The sequence below is a fragment of the Lithobates pipiens genome, unplaced genomic scaffold, assembly GCF_037356315.1.
Source record: "Lithobates pipiens isolate NorthernLeopardFrog02 unplaced genomic scaffold, aLitPip1_a1.2 Scaffold_10, whole genome shotgun sequence".
NCBI classification, from domain to species: domain Eukaryota; kingdom Metazoa; phylum Chordata; class Amphibia; order Anura; family Ranidae; genus Lithobates; species Lithobates pipiens.
The window spans coordinates 164050699-164068982 of NW_027507686.1; the positions used below are offsets into that span (position 1 = coordinate 164050699).

At 42.3% G+C, this 18284-nt stretch overlaps 1 protein-coding gene across 6 annotated transcripts in view; it reads right to left on the reverse strand.

Moving 5' to 3' along the window:
- Nucleotides 1–18284, reverse strand: part of LRRC56 (leucine rich repeat containing 56) — a 133010-nt gene that overhangs the window by 58962 nt on the left and 55764 nt on the right. For 5 of the 6 annotated variants that reach the window (XM_077459071.1, XM_077459062.1, XM_077459054.1 and 2 more), the window contains exon 2: nucleotides 3008–3048. The exons of the other annotated variant lie outside the window; for it this stretch is intronic. The gene's annotated coding sequence lies outside the window, so the exon portion shown is untranslated. The remainder of the gene's footprint in view (nucleotides 1–3007; nucleotides 3049–18284) is intronic. 6 annotated transcript variants of the gene reach the window in all.

The following is an 18284-nucleotide window of genomic DNA, read 5'->3' on the forward strand; positions in this document are numbered from 1 at the left end:
AATAGCAATTTAACCTTGTAACCCTTTTAAAAAGAATAGATACAAAGCAGTGCTGAATATAATGGAATGTGTAATGCTGAGCATACAATCTTGGGGAACTGAAAACCAATGTTCCCCTCTAGGTGCCTGTAAGCAGTTTTTTTTCCTTTGCTAAAGTGCCGGTCATATTTCCTTCCCACCCAGCTCTGTTGTCCCTTTAACTGGACTATTACGCCGGGGGGACAGGAAGGTCTGTCTGATCACGTGAGCACTGTGATTGGCTGTCAGATTGGTCATTTGAATGTGAGTTGGTTCCACCCACGTCCGGTCATTACTAGACTCTGGGAGCTGTCTTTGACAGCTTGGTCTCTGTGCTGGGAGCACAAAAGTGGACATGCTGTCAGCAGAGAAACCTCTGCCGCCCATGGACGCATATGTGTAGCATCTGGGCATAAATGCTACACATACACACATAGGCATTAATGTGGGTGGCAAGAAATTAAAGGGAAAACAGAATGTGTTCTTAATAAGTACATACTGTATAGCTGTTAAGACTGCTCTTGTGCAGGCTGAAACCCATGTGAAACAGGCCTTAGTGCATTTTTTACGTGTAAAAAAAACCTGTTGATTCTGTCAGAATTTCACCGCCCTTGTAAATTCCTCTGCACTGAACTAAAATCTCAAACAATGTACTCTCATCAGGTCTCTTCAGTGAACTACAGAACATCTCCCTCTATGATATGGAGAAAAAAAGGAGAGTAGGTGTTGTCAAAATTAGGACAGCAGCCTAGTGTGACAACTCGACTCCATACTAGCTGAAGCAGCGGCACGGATGTGCGCATGTGCCGATGACGTTGGCACAGGCTGATACAGGAGATATCCCCTAAACCATGTAGGTTTAGGAGATATCCAGGGTAACTACAGGTTAACCTTATTATCGGCTTACCTGTAGCAAAAAGGGGTTGTAAAGGGTTTACAACCACTTTAAGGCGTGTTACTGGCAAGATCACCAGGTGAAAATAAAAGGAAAAAAGCCTAAAGAAAGAAAACAAATCCAGTCACTACATCTGAAGGCTGGTATGCTGCAATATTTCACATCACATTTTTGTTTTATGGTGTGACTACACTTTAAAGTAGTCAGAGTTGTAACAGCTCAATTTCATGGCATTGAGCCACATATTTACGTAGGCCCCTTTCCCCCAGAAAAATCACGACACCAAGCCTAAACAAAAAAATATGTGGCTAAAAAAAAAAAGTTAATATACTTACTTCCTGTATTTAAATGTATGTATAATGGTGCGCTCTGGTCAACTTCCTTTTACACAATCTACACTTGGAAAAAACAGGGATACCAATCCTGTGACTACTATAGGGGATATACGCTGAACACCTTGCCGTGCAAAAACCTGGCTGCTGTAATTCATGTGCATGGTGCCCTGAAAGACACAGTATGTGTGAATAGAGGGTGGCTGCTATGCATGAATCTATTTATTGCATATAGGGTGTGGTCTGGAGAAAGGGGGCGGCACCCGGGCGCCCCCATTGGACGGGTCGCCGCTGGTGGGCAGAAGCTGAGGTTAGATTAGTAGCTAATTTGTTCTAACCGTTGCCTTTTTTTTTAAGTTTTTTTTTTTGCAGCTTTTTTTTTTAGTGAAGGCAACTCTAGGATCTAACCCTCTTGTTTTGAATTGTACTGTTTAAATTGTAAAGTGCTGCGCAAACTGTTGGCACTACATAAATCCTGTATTATAATAATAATCAGAGTTTGTATTTTTGATGACCGTTTATTAGTCACATGCTGCATTGTATTCAATGAGATGGCTGGCTATAGATTGCCATTAAGGAGTAATAAATCCCAACCATTGCATAAAGCAAGAAACAGAGCCTGTAATTATAATGAGTACATAAGAATGTCAATGAATGAATGAATATAGTTATAAATTAAAAAAAAAAAAAGTAAAAAAAATACAGTAATGCACTCCAATGGGCAGAATAAATTAATGATTGGCTGGAGCCGCAATGAGCCGCCAGTAACGGCACACTCAATGAAGCAACGGCACATACGTTCCGTTGCTTCATTTTGCTTCAGTGTGCATGTGCTGATGATGTGGGCACATGCAAACACAGGGGATATCTCCTAAACCTGAATGGGTATCTAGGGTAGCTACAGGTAAACCTTATTATAGGCTTACCTGTAGCAAACAATAGTCTGTAAGGGTTTACAACCACTTTAAGAGTTAACACTGAGTTGTTATTACTAGACTATAGAAAATGCTGATATATAATACATAATACAATTGGAATAATGTAATAAGACCCCACTAAAATAGAAGAATGTTACACGTGACAGAGGAGTATAATTCCTTATCCTCTAATGCCTCGTACAAACAATCAAACTATCCGGCGGACTTGTTTTTTTTCCCCAAAAGTCCGGCGGTCTTAGAAAGTAGTTTTTGACTGCAAGTCCGGCGGAAAGTCCGTTCATTTTGAACGCGGCTCCAGTTAGCTGGGACTAGCGAAGGAAGTCAATGTCGCCGCCTTCGGTGGCGAGATTGACACGTCACTGGCCCCGTCACCTGGTATGGACTTAAAGGGGAAGCCCTTCGCCAAAAAAAACAGCGTGGGGGTCCCCCCCAAGGTCCATATAAGACCCTTATCTGAGCACGCAGCCTGGCCAAGCGCCCCCCCCCCCCGAGCCATACAAGTCCGCTAGTAAAAGAGCTAGCAGAAGATAGCGGAGGAGTCCAGCGAGAAGACCCCCCCAAGATGGAAGAAGACCCCCGGAGCTGTGCAATAAATTATTTTTAACCCTTGTGTGTTGTGTTTTATTAAAATTTTTTTTTACAGGTGAATGGGTAGGGGTACATTGGTACTGGTATGGCTCAGAAGGGGGGGGGGGGCGCTTGCTCGTTCGGAAAGTCCGGCGGACTTTCCGCCGGTTTGTCCGCCAGACTAAGTCCACCGGATAGTCTGATCGTGTGTACGTGGGATAAGTATTCTTAACTTTAAATAAGTGTAAAATACTCACCTCTTGAACAAAAGTTACATTTCTAGGAAACGTGTCTAGACCTAGGAAATAGAAGAAGGGACATACATTTTAAAGCCATATTAAACCCAAAATGTAAAAAGTAATACATTGCAGCTCACCGATCCTTAAATATAGTGACTGTATTTGTTTTCTTTTTTTGCCTTTTGTTACTTTATTTTCACACTTCCTGTCTTAGGGTGTCTTCACATTAAATGGGGGTGCAGTGGAGACACCTTTGCACAGCAGCATTGTCAGTCATTGTCACACACACACATACACTCACACACATTTTTTACCTTAATTCATTCTCTGCATTAGCGTAAAAAAAACACCCCCTAGGGAGTCTTAGGACTCCCAGCCAATCGGGTCTCAGGGCCCACTTCCTGATCACCTCCTTCACATCCGTCTAGCGGTTGGGGAATGGGGGGGATCGCCACCTTCCCATCCATCTCCTGAGTGGGGTGGGGTGTTGGTTTTCCACCCCCCCAAAATATTGAGCACCAGCCACCATTAGGATGGGGTAAATCTTCCGGAGATCATGTGGTTAACCTCCCTGGCGGTATGATTCAGTCCGGTTTTAGGTGCTGAAAGCGGTATAATTATTTTGCATGGAAATTTGGCGTTTTATATTGTAGTCCTGTAATTCTTAGGAATAACTCTCTTAAATCTCTTCAAACCAGAGTCTAGCGGACATCCCGGGTATGATAAAGTTTATAATATAATAAAGAATAATAAAAATTATTCAATAATGTAATCAAATCCTAAAACACTGAAAAAGGGACATGTTTTGGTTTCTATGGACAATCTCCAAATTCCAGACAGAAAAAAAATGTATTTATAATATAAAAGTGCATGCAGGGCACTGCACAGACCACTAGGGACAAAGGGGGTGTGTAATTTTTAATACAGCACGGTAATCTGTAAGATTACAGTGCTGTGTGTGTTTTGTGTCTTTTTAAATTTTTTGAATTTGCCGCCGTTCTCCGCTCCCGTGCGCCGTAACGCCGCAGGGAACGGAGCTCGGCGGCATTCGGCACTGTGAATCGAGCGGAGGACAGCTCGATCACACAGCGCGGGGGACATCGCTGGATCCAGGGGACAAGGTAAGTAACTCTCCCTGTGTCCTCCTCTCCATCCAGCAATGCGATCCCGAGTCTGACTCGGGGTTACCGCTCCTATCAGTAAATTCCTAACCCGAGCCAGACTCGGGATTACCGCTAGGGGGGTTAAGAACCCTCAGCCTGATGCCAGCAGAGAGCTGGCTGATGGGGGGGAGTTATGTAAATATAAATGCATTGACAGGGATGTCAATCCAGAAGAGTATGCATTCCTAGAAAGGCTGCAATTGCATGCAGACTGCCCTAGGTAACGCCCACATGTGATACTAAGCTTTCACGAATAAATAAAATGCAGTTGGGTAGCCTGTGCACTTTGTGTGGGCAGTTGCACTAATTTTCCCCATAGCTTAGTAAATGTAGTACAGATCTGCTAATTTGCATCATCCACTCATGTGTAAGCAAAAATGCTGTTTTTTGTATTTCATTGCACCTGATTGGGTATGCATTACAAAGTGAAGCTTTACTACTAAGAATGAAGGGAAGGCTGGTGTTCAGCTTTAAATACTTACTAAAACAAATGAAAACTGGTGTAGTCAAGCAATGAATTTTAGTAAAGCTTGACACACACCTTACATCATGTCTATACACTGAGAAACATTCAATATATTTGTTTTTCCTGACTCGTATTATTGAACTGAAAAGAAAACAATATATTCTCATCATAACCCTCTCACTTTATTCTACATGACAGCAGGAAACATTCAGAGGTTGGAAAGCAAAGTGTAAAAAGTTGAAAAATGCAGGAGACACCAGAAAGCAGACTGTCCTTGCGTAAAAATGGCCAAAGATGGGTTGCATTTTGACCCATCCATGGTCATTCATCCATGATCATTCATCCATGGTCATTCATTCATGGTCATTCACATTCAACAGAGGTTGATCTAACGACCAAATTCTAATTCAATAAAACTGGTGCTGCTCTATACTATTCACTCTGAAATATAGGCTATGGTATGACATATGTGAACTATTAATATTACTATTACCTCTATTCCATAATATAACCATATGTGCTTAAACCAGTGCAATTATTACATAAAATGTCTACTGTGCAACATCCAAACTTAATACAATTTAATATATGAATAAATAAATCAGATTCATAAAATTACTAATTCATGCTAATTTGTCCAGTGCTTTTTACAGTTCAGTCATGTGTTTATCGTTCACTATAAAGTGCAATCCAAATTCATTACGGTGGAGGTGTAACTAGAACCTTTATGGCCCCATTGCAAGAAACCATAAAGAGCCCCCGCCCCCCTTTGCATTTGAGCCCCAGGCTTTCAATCCCGGGAGGGTGTCTGTGACCAAAGTCACTTTGGGTGGAGGGCTTGTGGAACCCAGCTTACCTTGGAGAGCACTAGAAGTTCATTGTCCAGCTCTCCCAGCCCCTCCTATGATGTAGAGGTAATAGTAATATTAATGGTTCACATATTTCATAGTGTATAATTCAGAGTGGATTGTATAGCGTAGCACCAGTTCTATTGACTTTGTTGGCTACTGCTGTCCACTGGACAATAGGTGGTGCTTAGCAGCTGTACCATATTCACTTGATTAAATAGATCCAGGAACGCAGAGTATATTTAGTTTAAAGACCCGTACACACGATCGGACTTTTTGGCAACAAACATGCAAATTAGCTGTTTTGGTGCAACATCCGACTGTGTGTGTACGCTCCATAGGACAAACTTTTTCGGTTTTCATCTGACTTTTGTGGGCTCTGCGAACGGACAAACATTTTGACAACATAAGTCCGATGGAGCAAAGTCCAATCGTGTGTACACAAAACCATCGGACTTTTGTACAAAGTACTCAGAACCAATGCAAAAAGATCAGACAACAATACAGAAGTTGAGCAAAGGTGGCACTGGAGTAATTGAACGTCCTCTTTTGAAGTGTCGTCGATACGTTGAAACGTCACTACGCTCGTGTTTGTTGCCTAAAAAGTCTGATCGTGTGTATGTAATACAAACTTACGGCCAACGCCCTTTGTAGAAAAGTCCACGGGAAAGTTTGTACAAAGTCCGATCATGTGTATGAGGCTTTACAATCAACTTCTATCAAACAGGACTGTTGGAAAACTTGCATTAGATCAGCGGCTAACAAGCATGCTTTACTGCATATACAGACTTATTTTACTGTTGTGGGTTTGGTAACACTTTAAAGAGGAAGTAAACCCTGATGGGTTTACTTCCTCTTTCATTCCCTGCAAAGGCAAAGCATAATGGACTACTATGCATCGCATAGTAGCCCATTATGTGTCACTTAGCTGACACAGGAGCCAGCGATGTCACCTCTGTCCCCTGTAGTCCGGTGCATCCATCTTTTCGGTGGGGTCTCACATAGAGGTCGACCGATATATCGGCCGATATTTGCCGTTCTTTAATTAATCAGCATCGGCCGATTGTGCTGATAAAAAGCCGATGTAGAACTACAGTGGGACTTTGAAATGACTTCTGTAATAGAAGTCAATGCAAGTTGCCTGAGTTGTCATAGAAACGACTTTCCTCCTCTCTGGCCAGTCTGCCAAGAAAAGAGCAAAATGATACAATGTTTACACTTGAATGAATGAAATCATCTCAGTGTGTAGAAGTTCTCAGTTTAACCATTTAAAGACTAAGGCCTCTTTCACACTAACGTCCCGTTCAGGCCCGCCTGTCAGTTTTTCAGGCGGACCTGAACGGGTGCTCCATAGAGGTCTATGGAGCGTCGGATGTCAGCGGTGACATGTCCGCTGACATCCGACCCGCTCCGATCCGAAAAAGTGTGACGGAGGAAAAAGCTATTTTTCCATCCGTCTGCGGATCGGATCGGGTGACGACGGGCACTGCGGTCCATCGTCATCCGATCTCCCATAGGGGAGAGCGGCGCTGTGACAGGTCCGTCCCTGCGCAGTGTGCAGAGACGGAGCTGTCATCTCCCTGCTCAGCGGGGATCGGCGGAGTGATCCCCGCTGAGCAAACGGATATCCACGGGGCGGATCAGAACTGATCCGCCCCGTGTGAAATGACCCTAAATCTTTTCTGACACTTGTTGCTTACAAGTAAAAATCCAGTATTTTCTGCCAGAAAATCACTTAGACCCCCCAAAAATTATATATATATTTTTTAGCAGAGATCCTAGGGAATAAAATAGCGGTTGTTGCAATATTTTATGTCACACGGCATTTGCACAGAGGTCTTTCAAATGCATTTTTTTGGGAAAAAAATTACACTATTTAAAAAAAAAAAAAAGTTTAAAAACAGTAAAGTTAGCCCATTTTTTTTTTGTCCAAAAGTTTTGACTACCTGTTTTTATTTAATATATATTTTTTTTTTATTTTTATTTTTTTTAATCTAAATCATACATACAAGTAAACTGATTGGAGGTTTGTTTTGTTTAATAAATGTTTAAATGTAAGAAATTTTCTGTATCACTTATGAAGGCTGCTTTCACACTGGAGCGGGCAGGCGTTGATGGTAAAACACTGCAAATTTTAGCGGCTCTTTACCATCATTTTAGCGGTGCTATTTGGCTGCTAGTGGGGCACATAAAACCCAGCTAGCGGCCAAGGAAGAGGTTAAATGCGCCCGTGAAGCATTGCATGCACTTCGGCAGTGGTGCCCATTCATATCAATGGGCAGGAGTGGTGGAGGAGCGGTATACACCACTCCAAACGTGCTGCTTGCAGGACTTTTTTTTTTAAGATCCTGCCAGCGCATCGCCTCAGTGTGAAAGCACTCTGTCTTTCACACAGACTGCAGAGGAGCCATTTTGCAGGCACTTTACAGGTGCTATTTTTAGCCCAAAAGCCTGAAAAACGCCCCAGTGGGAAAGGTGTGTTAGATTTTATGAGATCAAGGGGGATAAAAAAAATAAAAAAAAATCGGCCTAACATATCGGCCCAAAAAAATCGGCATCATATATCGGCCATCGGCCACCATGATTTCTAAATTTCGGCATCGGCCAAAGAAAAACCCATATCGGTCGACCTCTAGTCTCGCAGCTCCACCGCTGTCATTTGGCGGAGCCGCGATGAAGTCACTCCCGCGCATGCGCACGGGAGCGGACACGCGCGGCAGCTCCATTGTTGGAAATGCCGCGCTCAGTGCGCCTGGTGCCTGTCTTCGGGCAAATATCTCCTAAACCGTATAGGTTTAGGAGATATTTCTTGGACCTACAGGTAAGCCTTAATCTAGGCTTACCTGTAGGTCAAAGTGGTTTGTAAGGATTTACAACCACTTTAAATCTGAATGACACAATGGGGGTTATTTACGAAAGGCAACTCCACTTTGCACTACAAGTGCACTTGGAAGTGCAGTCACCGTAGCTCTGAGGGAAAGATCTGAAGTTAAGGGAAGCTCTGCTGATTTTGCCATCCAATCATGTGCAAGCTAAAATGCTGTGTTTTTATTTGCTTTGCATGTCCCCCTCAGATCTCCAGCGACTGCACTTTCAAGTGCACTTGTAGTGCAAAGTGATTTTGACTTTCGTAAATAACCCCCATTGTGTTTGATTTACTAAAACTGGAGAGTGCAAAGTCTGGTGCAGCTCTGCATAGAAACCAATCAGCTTCCAAGTTTTTTTTTTTTTTTTTTTTTGTCAAAGCTTAACCACTTAAGCCCCACACCAATTGTCAGCCTAAGGACCAGAGGTCTTTTTACAATTTAACATTGCACTGCTTTAACTGGTAATTGCGCGGTCATGCAATGTTGTACCCAAACAAAATTTGCATCCTTTTCTTCCCACAAATAGAGCTTTCTTTTGATGTTATTTGATTGCCTCTGCGATTTTTATTTTTTACGATATAAATGAAAAAAGACCGAATTTTTTATTTTTTTATATATATTTTTTAATTTTGTTATAAGAAAAATCGAACAAACTCAATTTTAGTCATACATTTAGGCCAAAATGTATTCAGCCACATGTCTTTAGTAAAAAAATGTCAATAAGCGTATATTTATTGGTTTGCGCAAAAGTTATAGCGTCTACAAACTAGAGCACATTTTCTGGAATTTACACAGCTTTTAATTTATGACTGCCTATCTCATTTCTTGAGGTGCTAAAATGGCAGGGCAGTACAACCCCCCCCCCCAAATGACCCCATTTTGGAAAGTAGACACCCCAAGGAAATTGCTGAGGGGCATGTTGAGCCCATTGAATATTTTTTTTTGTCCCAAGTGATTGAATAATGACAATAAAAAATAAAATAAAATGTTTACAAAAAGTTGTCACCAAATGATATATTGCTCACACATGCCATAGTTATATGTGGAATTGCACCCCAAAATACATTTTGCTACTTCTCCTGCGTATGGGGATACCTCATGTGTGGGACTTTTTTGGAGCCTAGCCGCGTACGGCACCCCGAAAACCAATCACTGCCTTCAGGATTTCTAAGGGTGCAAATTTTTGATTTCCCTCCTCACTACCTATCACAGTTTCGAAGGCCATAAAATGCCACAATAGCACAAACCCCCCCCCCCCCCAAATGACCCCATTTTGGAAAATAGACACCCCAAGCTATTTGCTGAGAGGCATGTTGAGTCCATGGAATATTTTATATTTTGCCACAAGTTGCGGGAATATTACAAACTTTTATTTTTTTTCACAAAGTTGTCACTAAATGATATATTGCTCACACATGCTATGGGCATATATGAAATTACACCCCAAAATACATTCTGCTGCTTCTCCTGAGTACGGGGATACCACATGTGGGGACTTTTGGAGTCTAGCTACGTACGGGACCCCGAAATCCAAGCACCGCCTTCAGGATTTCTAAGGGCATTCATTTTTTTATTTCACTGAACCTGAATCTGACAGATGAGTGACTTCCTCTTCACTATCTGTCATGCTCATAAACGTGTAGGCCTCTTCACTAGTGTACCTTCGCTTTGCCATTTTGGGCTCTAAATCTAGTGGTACACTAGTGAGATTCACAGGTAAAAAAGCACCTAGGCTGTCAGCGACTGTATAAAATGCTACCAAAAAAACCTGTTAGCGATCGCAGGGATCAGGCCTGACTCTGCGAACACTGCAGTTATGTGTGTTTAGTGTTTTGTAAGTGACGGTGATCAATCGATACTGCACTTGGGTGGGCTGGGCTGGGCGGAGGGGCAAAACGCAGGTGCTAGCAGGTATCTGGACTGATCCTGCTAACAATGCGTTTTTTGGAACCCTAAACTGCTGGGGACACTAGTATAGATCTGATCAGATCAGATATTGATCTGTTCAGATACTATACCACTAAGGGAGGTGTTTACTTTGCGCGTGGGTGTTAGTGGTACTTGCACTAACCTAGCGCTGCCTGGGGCGACGCAGACCCTATCTGACCCTAAAACCTAATTGATATCAACCGCTGGGTGATCAGGGGGTTAAACCTTTATTGGGTAATAAATGGTGGGTGCCCTGATGCTATAAAAAGCAAACTAACTAACCAGTGTCACCCGTAACACTTATACAGTGATCACTGGTGAAAGGGTTAACTAGGGGCAATCAGGGGGTTAAAACCTTTATTAGGTAGTATATGGGGGTACCTGACATTATATAAAAACCTGACGGGGAACCTAAATAACTAACTGGCTAACCAGCGTCACCAGTAACACTTATACGGTGATCACTGGTGAAAGGGTTAACTCTAGGGGCAATCAGGGGGTTAAAACCTTTATTAGGTTGTATATGGGGGTACCTAACGCTATAAAAACCTGGCGGTGAACCTAAAAAATAACTAGCTACCTAGCGGCACCAGTGACACTAATGCAGCGATCAGAAGCTGGCAAAAGGGGGTGAAAGGGTTACCTGGGGGGCAATCAAGGGGTTAAACCTTTATTGAGGGGGGGTAGGGGGCTACCCTGGACCCAAAGGGGCCTAACACTAACTGCCCTGACACTTATAACAGTCACAACTGACACTAAAGGCAGTGATCAGTAAATAAATGATCACTGTAATCAGTGACACTGTGACTGGGAGGGGGTGATCGGGGGGAGGGGGTGATCGGGGGGGGGGTGATCAGGGGGTGAAAGTGTGCCTATGTGTACCTACGTGTCAGTGGACTGTTGGTGCACTTACTATGATGTCTTCTCTCCTTGCCGTCTGGTCAAAAAGACCGCCACAAGGAGAGTGACATCACTTCCTCCTGCCTGTGTTTACACTACACAGGCAGGGGAAGTTTCTCATTCGCCAGGAGCGATCGGCCAGGCTACGTGCTCGGATAAGGGTCTTATATGGACTTTGGGGGGACCCCCACGCCGTTTTTTCAGCGTTGGGCTTCCCCTTTAAGTCCATACCAGGTGACGGGGCCAGCGAGGTCTTAATCTCACCGATGAAGGCGGAGACATTGACTTCCTTCACTAGTTCCGGCTACCTGGAGTCACGTTCAAGATGAACGGACTTTTCTCCGTGTGTGGGCAAGTCCGTTCATTTTAAAAGTCCAGCAGATTGTCCGCCGGACCTAGTCTACCGGAAAAGTCCAGTCGTGTGTGGGCAGGTCTGCTCGTTTGGAAAGTCTGGCACTTTGTCCGCCGGTCTAAGTCTGTCGGATAGTCCGATCGTGTGTATGCAGCATAAGGCTTACTTCTTCTTACTTGTGTAAACAAATAATCTGGGCAGTCTGCCAAGCTTTCAACCAGGTGTAAATGCAGGAAGTTTAACCACTTAAAGTCTAAATCTTTTTCTAACACTTCTTTCTTAAGTTAAAATCAATATTTTTTGCTAGAAAATTACTTGGAACCCCAAACATTATATATATATATATATATATATATATATATATATATATATATATATATATATATATATTTAGCAGAGACCCTAGGGAATAAAATGGCAATTGCTGCAATATTTTATGTCACACTATATTTGCTCAGCAGTCTTTCAAATGCAATTTTTTAGGAAAAAATACACTTCAATAAATAAAATAAAAAACGAAACAGTAAAGTTAGCACAATTTTTTCTTGTTTTAATGTGAAAGATGATGTTACGCCGAGAGAATCGTGATCTATCTTCTAAGCAAATAAACCGTGATTCTCATTTTAGCCAGAATTGTGCAGCTCTACTGGTTAGGTACTGATAACTACAATCTATTTGGTGCTGGATATCTGATATTTAAAGTATAACTAAATGTAAGTTTTTGGATAGGGTGGAGAGGGATTAGAACACCTGTCAGTTTTTATATTTTTGCCAACTATGCCACTGAGAGGAAGATTCAACTCCCCATCATTGGAGTCATTGGGAGGAATTCGAAGGAATTTTGCCCCATCTTTGGTGTCACTGGGAGCAATGATGCCCATCATTGATTTCATCGGGAGGTATTCTGCCCCTTCATTGGTGTCAGTGGTGAAAATATGTCCCATTGTTGGTATCGGTGGATGAAAATAGGACCTCAAGGGCAGGATAAAAGCAAGCAAAGGGCCACAGTTTGGAGACCACTGCTCTAATGCAAACAAGTAAAGATATAGTCACCTGTTCAAAGACTTCTATGCCAACAAGCAAAATTTGAACATTTCCCCTGGGCACAATAGATAATTAAAGAGGCTATATGGACATAATGGAGCAATATGGTTAATCAATACTACTTGTAGATCTTATGCACAGAATTGAGCCATGTGGACTGAATATAAAAGAGGCCAATTAAATATTTAGTATTTTGCTTTGCTACTGGTTGCTGTAATATATAAGTGACTCAAATAGGGTGATCTGTATAGGACGGCCTTCCTGTTGTCCAAGGCTAGCGATAGAGATATTTGTTGACTCAATCTGCTATCTGGAATGAAGAGCATTATACATTGACAAGGTCATACTGGTAATGATGATGTATCAATAATTTACTTATATACATCAGCAATGATTCAGTACTTCCCATTCCTAACCACACCTTGCTATTCACTGCACCTCTGTCTGTAGCCATCTAAACAGTTAAGTGGCTGTGCCAGTAATGACTTCATTTATTGATGCAGCAGTAAAAGATGCAGCGGTGCAGCCCTTAGTCAACACTGGGAATGTGAAAAGAGTGCCAGACTGTTTCATTAATATATTTGCTTTCAATTTGTGACCTCATGCCTAAATTTAAGCACTTACTTTATTCTGTTGGTCTCTGACGACATTCTGGCTAAGGCACCTTACGTTTTATTTGGTACATTATTTATATATGTCCAGGTTATTTACACAGTACCATTTAATTTGATGGAAACTCTTGAAGCAATTGGATATATTACGCTAGTGCTAGTCATGATTTTAATTAAGATTACATTTTGTTTGGTTAGGACCCTTTTAGTACAAATGTTTTAAACTAGTAGTACCCATTTTCTAAAATAAATACTTCTGAAAAGTTAATGGGGTACTTCAGCTTTTAAACTCATCCCAGTTTAGAAATCTAGTAAATAATACATTATAAGTAAAATAGATCTTAGTCATTGTAAAAAAGACTGTTTGGAAAACAAAATTAGGGGTCTTGAGAATAAATATATTTTATGCTTATTTATAAGGGTTGGCTTTTAGAAGGGGATATAGAAAAATGTAAAACTATAGGCAAATTTTTTTCTTCATTTTGGACAGAGTAAGGCAGGGTTATAACCCCTGTCAGTATTATATTTGCCATCTGTGTCCCATTGCATAGATTTTCCTTCACTTCCTGTCCCATAGCCAAACAGGAAGTGAGAGGAAATCCCTGTAAATTAAGGGAATTCCTTGGGGACCTCCAGGCCACCAGAACTAGTGTCCCCATTGGAACATTTCCCCTAAATTACTTTTCTGAGGACAACCCAACATTTGGGATTTTCTTTTACTTTTACTTTCAATGATAATGGCAAACAGGACAAGCCGTCCCCTCCGGGAGAAGACAGTGATTATCACTAGCAGCTGCTATAGTAAATCTGGTAGGCTGATTGTACCCAAGTTGACCAAAGGTACATTCAGCCTGCCCACACGCAGTTCGAATCTCAGCTGGTTCCTGCTGAACCGGACGAGATTAGATTTGAACCGTCTATGGCCAGCCAAAGGGTTTTAAACATGGTTTCAGATTTGTTATACTGAATAATTGATGATTCTGTTTTACTGTGCTTTTATAGGGTGATAATGCTTATCTTCCAGCATCTAACACTGCGTGAGCATTATCTTCCTCCTACTACAGGCATGTTTTGTCAACCGATGAGTTGCAGTCAATACCCCCTTCAGTGGTTGACTGACAGCAGTTCTGCCAATTAGGCAGCCCTAGCCAGGACTTCCTTCTACATTAGGAATATTGGTTCTCCCCTCCCACAACCCTGGCCTGAATGGGCAGACCCACTGATAAAAAAAAGTCACATTACTGCTAATAAACAAAAAGGAAAAAGTTATTTAAAGTGGAGGTTTAGTCAAACGCTAACTATACTTAACGCTACTCCCGCCCCCATTCTAAGTCTATTCTATCTACCCTGTGAAAGGAATAATCTGTATATTTACCTAATCTTTGGTCCAGTCCCATGATCAGGTCCCAGCGCCGGCTTCGGTGAGGAGAAAAGGTCGTAGACAAAAGCTGTAGAACCTGAGCGATGTCGTCGTCCATAGGCTTACTATGGGGCAGCCGCTTTTGGCAGATAATGTGATTGAACCAGAGCGCCCTGAGAAAAGGTAGGTTTACTGATCGTTCCTTTCACAGGGTAGATAGAATAAGCTCAGAATGGGGGTGGGAGAAGATTTAACCTTCCTGGCGGTATTCCCGAGTCTGGCTCGGGGAGGAATTTCAGTACCATTAGCGGTAACCCCGAGCCAGGCTCGGGATCGCATCACAGGATACAGGGAAAGTTACTTACCTTGTCCCCTCGATCCTGCGCTGTCTCCCCGCTGTATGTGTGAGCTGTCTCCTTGCTCGATTCACACAGTGCCGAGTTCCGCCGGGCTCCATTCCCTGCGAGTGTTGCCACTCACGGGGACGGAGAACGGAGCCAAATTCAAAAAAGTAAAAACACAGTACATATACAGTACATCTTACAGATTACAGTACTGTATAAAAAAAATTACACATCCCCTTTGTCCCTAGTGGTCTGTCCAGTGCCCTGCATGCACTTTTATATTATAAATACTGTTTTTTCTGTCTGGAATTTGGAGATTGTCCATAGCAACCAAAAAGTGTCCCTTTATGTCAAAAGCGGTTTTAGACCAGCTAGAAAACAGTGATAATAAATTAGAATCACTTGCAGAATTGAGCGATAATGATTTGTGGGGAAATTCATCATCAAACACTAAATAAAATGACAGCGACAATTCTGCAACTGAGCAAATTTCAGTGTTTTTGATTTGATTACATTATTGAATCATTTTTATTATTATTATATTATTATTTATTAGAATTATTTATAGCTATTTATTATATTATAATTTATGATTAATTTTTCAAACTTTATCACACCCAGGATGTCTACTAGACTCTGGTTTGGACAGATTTAAGTGAGTTATTCCTAAAGGCCCATACACACGATCAGACTTTTTGACAACAAACATGCAAATTAGCTGTTTTGGAGCAACATCCGACCGTGTGTACGCTCCATCGGACAAACTTTTTTGGTTTTCATCGGACTTTTGTTGGCTGTGCGAACGGACAAACTTTCTGGCAACAAAAGTCCGATGGAGCAAAGTCCGATCGTGTGTACAGAAAACCATAGGACTTTTGTACAAAGTACAAACAGGCATGCTCAGAACAAATGAAAGATCAGACAACAATACAGAAGATGACCAAAGGGTGGCGGGAAAGAGCACAAAAACCATGTGATTTGGTGAAAGTTGGCTGAAAAAGTCCTGCCGCGTGTATGTTTAAAGCCTCATACACCTGATCGGACTTTGTACAAACTTTCCTGTGGACTTTTGTACAAAGGGCATTTCCCGTGAACTTGTTAAGCGTACACACGATCGGACTTTTTCAGCCAACTTTCACCAAATCACGTGGTTTTTCTGCTCTTTACCACCACCTTTGGTCAACTTCTGTATTGTTGTCTGATCTTTCGCATTGGTTCTGAGCATGCATGTTTCTAAAGTCCAATGGTTTTCTGTACACACTGTTGGACTTTGCTCCATCGGACTTATGTTGTCAAAAAGTTTGTCCATTCGCACAGCCAACAAAAGTCCGATGAAAACCGAAAAAGTTTGTCCGATGGAGCGTACACACACTCGGATGTTGCCTTAAGGCTGGGTTCACACCGCTGCGGGGGGAGAACCGGATGTGATTCGCACAGCAAATCACATCCGATCTCCGTAGCACTGCGAGTTCAGCCATACAGATAGTATGGCTGAACTCGCAGCTGTCCCGCAGCAAACTCGCACAGGACCCTTTTTTGGGTCCGCAACGGAATCGGATCGCATGGGGGTTCACACCATGCGATCCGATTCCTGTGCGAGTCGGCAGATCGCACTGCGATATGCCGACGGATCTGGGGGTGTCATTAACATAACATTGACACCCCCAGCCGTCCGCATAGGGCAGTGTGAACTGCCGGCGGGAGGTGAGCGATGCGGGAAAACGCCGCGGATTCGCGGCGTTCCCGCATCGCAATAGTGTGAACCCGGCCTAAAACAGCTCATTTGCATGTTTGTTGTCAAAAAGTCAGATCGTGTGTATGGGCCTTAACAAGTTCACGGCCAATGCCCTTTGTAAAGAAAGCCACCACTCCAGGCAGGCCCACAGAACCAAAAAGACAACTCCTCCAGGAGTGAAGAGACACCGGGTGCAGGCAACGGCATATAATTAATGAAGATACCGTAATTAGAAGACTCTGGACGGCCGCACTTCAAAATAAATTCAATGCCTTTTAATTACAAAACCAGATCACACAAAATGGATCACATAGCATGAGTAAGCACTCCTGGTAGTATGAAACGCGTTAGCTGTTGTCACTTTGCTGTGATCCATTTTGTGTGATCTTGTTTTATAATTAAAAGGCATTGAATTTATTTTGGAGTGCGGCTGTCCAGAGTCTTCTAATTATCTTCAAAGTTTGTTTAAAGTCTGATTGTGTGTATGAGGCTTTAAAATTAATATAAAAGAGGCAAATTAAGTTAAAATCGCTTTCAACAATGTAAGAATGTATGTGTCATATCTGGCTGATGTCCTCTCTATATTATGCTACCTTTTACCTACTTTTCATGATAAATTATGGAAGTGTGTAATTTTTTTTATTTATTAATCATTTATTATTTGTTCATTTTATGTAATCGGTTTGTGTATCATTTGCATCTGTTGTATGAGCATTAGCTAGATCCCACCTCCTAATTAACTGGGGGGGGGGGCAGGGACATTGTGGCTGGATGTGTATATAGGAACATTGAAGATGTCCGTGGGTCATTCACTACCCTGGCCCTGGTGAAAAGGGTTCGCTCTTGAAACACATCAGCCATTTTGGATGCCGCCTGGTCTTTCTACAGTACCGATTGACTTGCATAGACCTCCAGGGAGTTGGCCCCACTTGCTATGATATGCGTTTATACAATATGCATTTTGTGAGTATATTTATAGCTGTTTTTATCTTTAAAAAAACTTTACTGAGGTAATGCGCTAGGTCGGTGCTAGGTCAAATTCTGTGTGAAGAATAGCTGGTTGTTAAGGAGCGAGCCGGGAAGCTGGCCACTGCGTCCTTAACAACCAATGACTCATCAGCTGTCATTGGGCTTCCCCACTGGGAGCTGAAATGTAAACAAAAGAATGCTGGCAATAACAAATTCAGAGAAAGAAACAGCGTGGGATTCCCCTCTCCCCATGCCATGCTGGGTCTTTGACGTCACAAGGGGTGGGGTCACCAAATTACGTCATTGGGTGGCCCTGCCCCTTACCTATTTAAGAAATGTCGGACGGAGGAGCAGGCAGACTTCTGCTGCTGGTCACATGTTCAAAACAAAAAAGCCTTTGGAATACAGAGTACAAATAAATAATTATTATCAATAAACTGTTTTAAATTGTCATATAAATATATATTTGAAATTAAATCTTTATTTTTTGTCAGTAACATGGTGTGGGCGGATTTCTGCCAGTCACAGGCTGTGTCATGACCCTCCAGCCTGTGTCTTAGAATAAGAGCGAGGTGAAGCATCTATTAATTCACATGTAATATCCCACCCCCATATTGTTTAGGTGGCTAGTGGACATGGAGGAGGAGGGAGGGAGTGGGCTGTCATTTACCACCGTGTATACGCCCATATGTGTGACTCTATAGTCA